Source organism: Trichechus manatus, unplaced genomic scaffold, assembly GCF_000243295.1.
Source record: "Trichechus manatus latirostris isolate Lorelei unplaced genomic scaffold, TriManLat1.0 scaffold00161, whole genome shotgun sequence".
Classification (NCBI taxonomy): domain Eukaryota; kingdom Metazoa; phylum Chordata; class Mammalia; order Sirenia; family Trichechidae; genus Trichechus; species Trichechus manatus.
The window spans coordinates 6,002,249-6,011,169 of record NW_004444097.1 but is presented as its reverse complement, the minus strand read 5'-3'; the positions used below and the strand labels follow the sequence as shown (position 1 = coordinate 6,011,169).

The window sequence follows — 8,921 nt, the reverse complement described above, 5'->3', positions numbered from 1 at the left end:
CTACAATGAGATACCATCTCACCCCAACAAGGCTAGCATTAATCCAAAAAACACAAAATAATAAATGTTGGAGAGGTTGCAGAGAGACTGGAACACTTATACACTGTTAGTGGGAATGTAAAATGGTACAGCCACGTTGGAAATCGATTTGGCGCTTCCTTAAAAAGCTAGAAATAGCAGTACTATACGGTCCAGCAATCCCACTCCTTGGAATATATCCTAGAGAAATAAGAGGCATCATACGAATAGATATATGCACACCCATGTTCATTGCAGCAGTGTTCACAATAGCAAAAAGATGGAAACAACTTTGGTGCCCATCAGCAGAGAAATGGATAAACAAATTATGGTATATTCACACAGCGGAATACTACGCAACGATTAAGAATAATGTTGAATCCATGAAACATAACATGGAGGAATTTGCAAGGTATTATGCTTAGTGAATTTAGTCAGTCGCAGAAGGACAAATATTGTATAAGAACCACTATTATAAGAACTCAAGAGAAGGTTTAAACACAGAAGAAAACATTCTTTGATGGTTAGGAGGCTGGGGAGGGAAGGAGAGGGGTATTAACTAATTAGATAGTAGATAAGAATTATCTTAAGTGAAGGGAAGGGCAACACACACTACAGGGGAAGTCAGCACAACGGGACTAAACCAAAAGCTAAGAAGTTTCCTGAATACAACCTAACATTTCAAGGGACAGAGTAGCAGGGACAGGGGTCTGGGGGCCATGGTTTCAGGGGACATCTAGGTCAGTTGGTATAACAAAGTTCGTTAAGAAAATGTTCTGCATCCCACTTTGATGAGTTGCGTCTGGAGTCTTAAAAGCTAGCAAGCGTCCACCTAAGATGCATCAATTGGTCCCAACCACTTGGAGTGAAGGAGAATGAAGAACACCAGAGACACAAGGAAAATATTAGTCCAAGAGACAGAAAGGGCCACATAAACCAGAGACTCCAACAGCCTGAGACCAGAAGAACTAGATGGTGCCCGGCTACCACCAATGACCACCCTGACAGGGAACACAACAGAAAGTCCTTAATGGAGCAGGAGAAAAGTGGAGAGTAGAACTCAAATTCTCGTAAAAACACTAGGCTTAATGGTTTGACTGAGACTGGAGGGACCCTGGAAGACATCGCCCTCGGACTCTCTTGTTAGCCCAAAACTAAAACCATTCCCGAGCCCAACTGTTTAGACAAAGATTAGAGTGGATAAGGGACATAAAATGATACTTATGAAGAGTGTGCTTCTTAGCTCAAGTTGATACATGAGACTAAATGGGCAGCTTCTGTCCGGAGGTCAGATGAGAAGGCAGAGAGAGTCAAACTGTTTGAATGGACACAAGAAATCCGGGCTGGAAAGGAGGAGTGTGCTGTCACAGTATAGGGAGAGCAACTAGGGTCATATAACAATGTGTATATAAATTTTTGTATGAAAAACTAACTTGAATTTTAAACTTTTACTTAAAGCACAATAAAAAAAATTAAAAGAAATTTAAAGGTGTAGCACTCAAATGCAGTGTGTCAGCTTTATAGTACTTTTTTTGGAAAGGAGTAGGATGAAGCAGGATGGTCAACTTTTAAAATATGAGCGATGAGTATATGAGTGTGTGTGTGTCTATACACACATATATACATATAATGCATATGCGTATATATAATATGTACTTTTTCTATATTTGAGAAAGTTTATAATAAAATTTAAATTTTTTCTGTTGATAGGCATTTAAGTTGTTGTAATTTCTTTTTTTCTATTACAAATAATGTTTCTGTAAACATCAGGAATTTTCCTTCAGTGTTTCTGTATACATGTTTTAGAGTACACAAGGAGATAGAATAGCTTCCTAGCAGTAGAATTCCTGGGTTAAAGGGAAGACATATTTTCAACTCTACTAGATAATGATAAATTGTTCTTCAGAATGGTTGTACTGATGGGTTTCTTGAACAAGAGAACCACGAAATCTATGTTTTTACTAGATTGTGAATTTTTTGAGGGCAGGTACTATTTAGAGGCTCACATACAGAAATATTTGAATTGAATGAAATTGTATTTTACGGGCATTGCCTGGCAGCAGGATGGAAAGACTGGAGTTAGGTCAGTCAGGAGGCCATTGTGATATTTACAATGAGTGTGTAAGAGTGGAGATAGTAGAGAGAAAGGAATGAATATGAGAAATCTTAGAAAGAAAGTAACAAAATATATATGTTCTTTTGATGGACAGGATAATTATAGTTCACTGTTGTAACTTATAACAGCCAGTAATTTATTGACTTCCCTTTGTAGTAAGCAAGTAAGTTATGCTTCTCTGATTTATTAAAAAAATACTACTAGCTTAGTTCCGGTAGAGTTATGGCCCTCTCTTCATTCTCTGCTTCTACTTTTTCAAGGCTCTTCCTGGGTACACTTCCTGCATATAATACAGTGGCACATGTGATTTAAAAGAGACTAGTGAGTTGCAAAAATGAAGAGAATTTAGTAAAATCCGTGGGTACCTTAATCCCCAAATGAATTCGGGGAGTCTTACAAGGACAAAGGCCATATCTTCCCATAGTCTTTAGAGGGGAACTATCCTATGTCATAACAGGAGTAATTCACCAGATGCGGTTTTTCTTTTCTGTGTTTTTTTTTTAAAGTCCGCATATTTTATCTTAAAAGGTTATAACTTTTTGCAAATTCTGAAGTTGATGCCTTCAAGAAGTTTTGACTAATCGTTCTAGAACAACTATGTCCAATCAAAATATAACATGAGCCACATATTTAATTTAAAAATTTCTATTAGTCATATTAGAAAATAAAAAACAGGTTAAATAAATTTTAATAATATTTTTTATTTAACCCAGTGGAACCCTGGTGACATACTGGTTAAGAGGTCAGCTGCTAACCAAGAGCTTGGCAGTTCAAGTCCACCAGCCACTCCTTGGAAACCATATGGGGCAGTTCTGCTCTGTCCTGTAGGATCGCTATGAGTTGGAACCAACTCGACAGCACCTAACAACAGCAACAACATTTAATCCAGTATATCCAAAATATTACCATTTCAACATGTAATCAACATAAAAGTTATTAATATTTTACACTCTTTTTTGGTGCTAAATCATGGAAATCTAATGTGTTCCACTTATGTTGTCACTGTTGTTAGTCCCTGTCAAGTTGACCCCTAAACATGGTAACCCCATGCACAATGGAACAAAACACTGCCCAATCCTTTGCCATCCCCATGAATGGTTGCAGGTTGGACTGTTGTGATACATAGGGTTTTCATTGCCTGATTTTTGAAAGTGAATCACTAGGCCTCTCTTCCTAGTCTGTTTAAGTCTAGAAGCTTGGCTGAAACCTGTTCAGCATCATGGCAACACTCAAGCCTCCACTGACAGACGGGTGGTCACTGTGCATGAAGTGCATTGGCAGGGAATTGAACCTGGGTCTCCTGCATAGAAGGTGAGAATTCTATCACTGAACCACTAATGTGTTACACTTATAGAACATCTCAATTTGGGTGAGCCACATTTTACTGCCCAGTAGGCACATATACTAGTAGCTACTATATTGGACAACTTATCTTCTAGAAGATACTCAGTTGAATCCTTTGAACTCAGCTTGGTATTGATTTGATCCACTGTCATTGAGAGTGGCCCTGAGCTGATCTTGCTTCACAGTTCTGTTGCTGGTTATTTATTAAATAAATTGTGGATTCTTGTCCAGATACTTCTAACTTGGCAGGTCTGAGGGTCCCAGACAAAGCCAATATCCAGATGTATTGATTATGTTTTAAATTTTTCCTTTGGACTCAGAAGACACAGAATTGACCTCAGATTTTCTGAGTCAAGTGTGTCAATTTGAGTTACTCCCAGTAAAAGGAGATGGCCTCAGGGGATGTCCAATCTCACTCAATTATAAGGAATTCAGTTATAAGACAGACTTAGGAATTCGGTAAGCATTCTGTTAATTATGGTACTTCCTAGAGTTTGAGAGATAGTCAGCTTGTTTACTTTTAAAAAGTCATATAGTTCTCTATTGGTTATTCCTAGTACTTCTGGAGTTTCTGTGGTGTGAAACAACGTTTATTCATTTAGTGAATGAGTATTTATTGAGCATTTACCACTTACTAGGGACCACAGTCCAGGCACAGTATCAAGTCATAGCCATGTAAACAGGCAAATTTAATGTGGAATGTAAATGCCATGATAGGGATAAACTTAGGACATTAGAAGAACACAAGAGAAGGACACTTTGAATTAATTTAGGGAGATCAGAGAAGGCTTTTCTGAGAGATAAGCTGAATTCTGAAGTATTGGAACGGGTAAGAATGGCAAAAGTGGGCATGAGAAAGAGAACATTGTTCCTGGCAGGGGAATGCTTTGTTCAGAGGCTCACAGGTGAGAAAAAGAGCGTGGTATAACATGAGTTCAGCCTGTCTGGAGTATAGATTTCAGTGGGAGAGGAGATAAAGTGGGGATGGGGGTGATGGCAACGGATGCCATGCTGTGAAAGACCTTGTACGCCAAAGAGTTTGACTTTAGCTGAGTTAACTGAGAGAAGGATATGGTTCTGTTTAAGAATTGTTAAGGAGTTTGGTAGCAGAGTGGAGAATAGATTAAAGAGGAGCAAGATGAGGCATAGACACTTGTTTGGAGGCTCTTTAAGAGAGAAAGGATGAAGGCACAGGCAGAGATTGTGGCAGAGGAGAAAAGCCAGTCAACAAATATTTATTGAAGGCCTACTATGTATCAGTGTAAAGAGGTAGAAGGATTTGAGAGATATTTAGGAGGTAAGAGTGACAGGTCTTGATTCATGGGAATTGGGGGATGAGGGAGAAGGAGTCAAGGATGACTTTAAAGTTTATGAGCCAGAGAATAAGCTGGTACTTGGACAATTTGAATTTTATTAAAAAAAAATTATGGTAAAATATATATAACAAAATTCACGTGCCTTGAGATCTATAGGTGGAGATGTATCTCTACAGTTGAATATTTGGGTATGGTGCTGTGGAGAGAGATTTAGACTGAAGATAGAGTTTTGGAAGTCCTTAGGTAATCATGGCTAAGGAAGTAGATAAAATTCCCTAGAGGAGAGAATGTAAAGAAAGAAAAAGAGGGCTGAAGATGGAACACTGGGGAACACCAATATTTAAGGGAAGAAGAAAAGGAATGCAACTGAAAGATATAAGCTACCATCCTTGCTTCCAAGGATTTTATAGTTTAGATAAGACATACAAACACGAACCATCTGATGACCAAGAGTATAATTTGGTGCCAAGTTCTGTTGTACCACTTCTGTGTTCTGTGTGAAATGAAGGTAGGTGAGTAGAGGGTGGTTAGTGTTTAGGCCAGGGAGTTGCATTGGTGGGGCTACATTCAGTAGGGACAGTCTGGCCTATGGTCCCTAGGAGAACTGAGACCATGGGGTATAGCGTAATGATTATAAGCACGGGCTCTGGAGCCAGACTGCGTTGGTTCAAATTCCCACTAACACAATATAACCTTGGGCAGTATGACCTTCTGTTATGGATTGAACTGTGTCCCCCAAAAATGTGTGTCAGCTTGGCTAGGCCATGATTCCCAGTATTGTGTGATTGTCCATTTTGTCATCTGATGTGATTTTCCTGTGTGTTGTAAATCCTACCTCTATGATGTTAATGAAACAGGATTAGAGGCAGTTATGTCAATGAGGCAGGACTCGATCTGTAAGATTAGACTGTATTTTGAGTCAATCTCTTTTGAGATATAAAAGAGAGAAGAGAGCAGAGAGATAGGGGGACCTCCTACCACCAAGAATGAAGACCCAGGAGTGAAGCATGTCCTTTGAACTTGAGGTCCCTGCACTGAGAAACTCCCAGAACAGGGGAAGATTGATGACAAGGACCTTCCCCCAGAGCTGACACAGAGAGAAAGCCTTCCCCTGGAGCTGGCACCCTGAATTTGGACTTCTAGCCTCCTAGACTGTAAGAGAATAAATTTCTCTTTATTAAAGCTCTGTTACAGCAGCACTAGATAACGAAGACATCTTCTGTGCCTCAGTTTCCTCATTTGTAAAATGGGGATAATAATAACTCCTACTCTATAGTGTTGTGAGATTAAATGAGTTAATACAGTATTAACTGGCACAGTCTATGTAGTATTATATAAATGTTTGGAATTATTATTATTTAGTAATTGGTGATTTGGTGGGTCAGATTAGGGCCCATGTTTTGGACAGGATAGGCAGGTACCAGAGAAGGAAAAGGCTCCCAGACAAGGAATATTCATTTCCTGTATAGAATTTAATGTGAACATACACGGTTTTGGGCTGGCTTTCACTGATAAAGTGGGTGAAAGATACCATGGCAGAATCGAAGAAAGGCATTTTTTCCCCGACTACCAGTTAGGTCAAAGCAAGGCCTTTTAACAAAGGCTGCAAAGGTGGTGGTAAAAGGGTTGAGTCCTTTACCTCTTAAGTCTTGCTCTCCTGGTGTGGTAGTGGAATTCCCGCAGATCATGATTCCTGAAAGAATTAGCCCGGAAGGGAGTTTTTCATCAGCTTTGTGAGTGTGACATCACTGGTTACTTGGCCATGACTTTAACCAAACCAAACCCGTTGCTCTCTTGTCAGTTCCAACTCATAGCCTTGACTTTAGCAAGACTTAGATTGAGGATCAAGGTTTTGGCTTTGGGAGTGGGGACCTTGGAACCAGACTTTGATACGTTAGGAATTCAGAGATCTGCAAATGGTATGGTCAGGAGTCAGCGAAAACATATGGAAGAAACAATAGGAAGGAGAAAAAATGTGAGCCAAAGCACCAAGATCTCAACCATGCAATGCTTATGGAGCAGTGGCCTCTTTAGAATGTTGCAGGAGAGGGGAGCTGTGAGGCAAGAAGAAGGATTAAGAATATGGGTATTATCTTTCCTTCGAAACTAGTGACCTTTGGTAAATCTTTTTACTTCTTTCTTGCCGCCTTTGCAAAACGGACACAATAGCTATTTTAGGCTGTTCAGATTAAATGAGACAATGTAAATAAAGAGTAGAATGAAGCTAAATTGCTGGGTACTATTTTTATTATTTTTGAACTTTTCTTATGAGATGTAGACAACTAAATTCTGATACCCAAGAATATTTTCATGTATGCATACATACATATGTGTATATGTATAATATAGTCACACACGTGGTTCTGATATGTTTAATTTTACTTTAAATCACATTTTATATCCTTTTATTATATAAAAAAAAGTTCTTTCAGCATTCAAGAAAGATACCATGCTTGGTAAAGTAGACGGTCAGTGAAAAAGAGGAAGACCCCCAATGAGGTGAATTGACACAGTGGCTGCATCAGTGGGCTCAAGCGTATCAACTATCGTGAGGTGGCTCAGGACCTGGCAATGTTTTGTTCTGTTATACGTAAGGTCGCTATGAGTCGGAACCAAATCAACAACACCCAATAACAGTAAGCCTACCGGCAATCTATAAATTTTGATGGAGAGCTTTTATAAAAGTTTAATTTAAATTACATGAGTAACATATGATCATTATAGAAAACCTACACAATAGGGAAGAGTAGACAAAAAGGAAGAAATCTTTAGTTTTCATTAGCTTGGTATATTATCTCCAGACGTTTTCCTATGAATTTTTTACATAGTTATTCAGAGTGTATATACAATTTAGAGTCCTGATTCTTATATTGTTACATACTATTGGTAAATAATATTTAAAAATGACTACACTATTATGTGTAATAGATGTTTTTATGTTTTAGAGATAGATACTGAAATATTTACAGATAAAATGATATGTGTAATTCTTCAAAATAACATGAGGGCGTGGGAGGTGGTCTGGCCATGAGCTGATAATATTTATGCCAGGTAGTGGCTATGTGGGGGTTCATTATACTATTGTGTCTATTCTTGTATATGCACAAAATTTTTCATAATAGAAAGTAAAAAAATAAAAATAAGTATAAGACTACAGTATTCCATTATGATGTATCTTAATTTCTTTACCATTGTTTGTAGTTGGGCATTTCAGGGTTTCCCTATTTTAATATTGCTATTAAATATTACTATTAATCTATTTATGTTTCAGATAGTTTCCTTATGATGGATTTATATGAATGGAATTACCAGTCAAAGGGTATAAACATTTTTAAGGCATTTGATACATAGATTTTGCTAAATTGCTTGATGAAAAACTTCGGAGGAATTTTATCAAATTTGTAATTGTACTCATTGAGGAGAGGAGTGATATAGCAACTTTGTATGTGAGACAACCAAGGTTTATTAAGTATATTGTTGAGTCAGCTCTGACTCATAGTGACCCTATGTAAAACAATACAAAACACTGCCCAGTCCTGTGCCATCCTCACAACCCTTGTTATGCTTGAGCCCATTGTTGCAGCTACTGTGTCAGTCCATCTCATTGAGGGTCTTCCTGTTTTTCACTCACCATCTGCTTTACCAAGCATATGTCCTTCTCCAGGGACTGGTCCCTCCTGATAACATGTCCAAAGTATGTGAGACGAAGTCTCTCCATCCTTGCTTCTAAGGAGCATTGTGGCTGTACATCTTCCGAGAGAGTTTTGTTCATTCTTTTGGCACTCCATGGTATATTCAATATTCTTTGCCAACACCATAATTCAAAGGTGTCAATTCTTCTTTGGTCTTCCTTATTCACTGTCCAGCTTTTGCATGCATATGAGACAATTGAAAATACTGTGGCTTGGGTCAGGCATACCTTAGTCCTCTAAGAGACATCTTTGCTTTTTAACGCTTTAAAGAGGTCTTTTGTGGCAAATCTGCTAAGTGCAATATGCTGTTTGATTTCTTGACTTCTGCTTCCATGGGTGTTGATTTGGATTCAAGTAAGATGAAATCCTTGACAACTTTAGTATTTTCTCCGTTTATCATGATATTGCTTATTGGTCTAGTTGTGAGGATTTTTT

At 38.3% G+C, this 8,921-nt stretch overlaps 1 protein-coding gene across 3 annotated transcripts in view; it reads left to right on the top strand.

The window, feature by feature from the left end:
- Nucleotides 1–8,921, top strand: part of GABPB1 (GA binding protein transcription factor subunit beta 1) — a 101,290-nt gene that overhangs the window by 30,450 nt on the left and 61,919 nt on the right. The window contains exon 1 of one of the 3 annotated variants that reach the window (XM_023740667.1): nucleotides 7,421–7,430. The exons of the other annotated variants lie outside the window; for them this stretch is intronic. The gene's annotated coding sequence lies outside the window, so the exon portion shown is untranslated. Of the gene's footprint in view, nucleotides 1–7,420; nucleotides 7,431–8,921 lie in introns of those variants that run through there. 3 annotated transcript variants of the gene reach the window in all.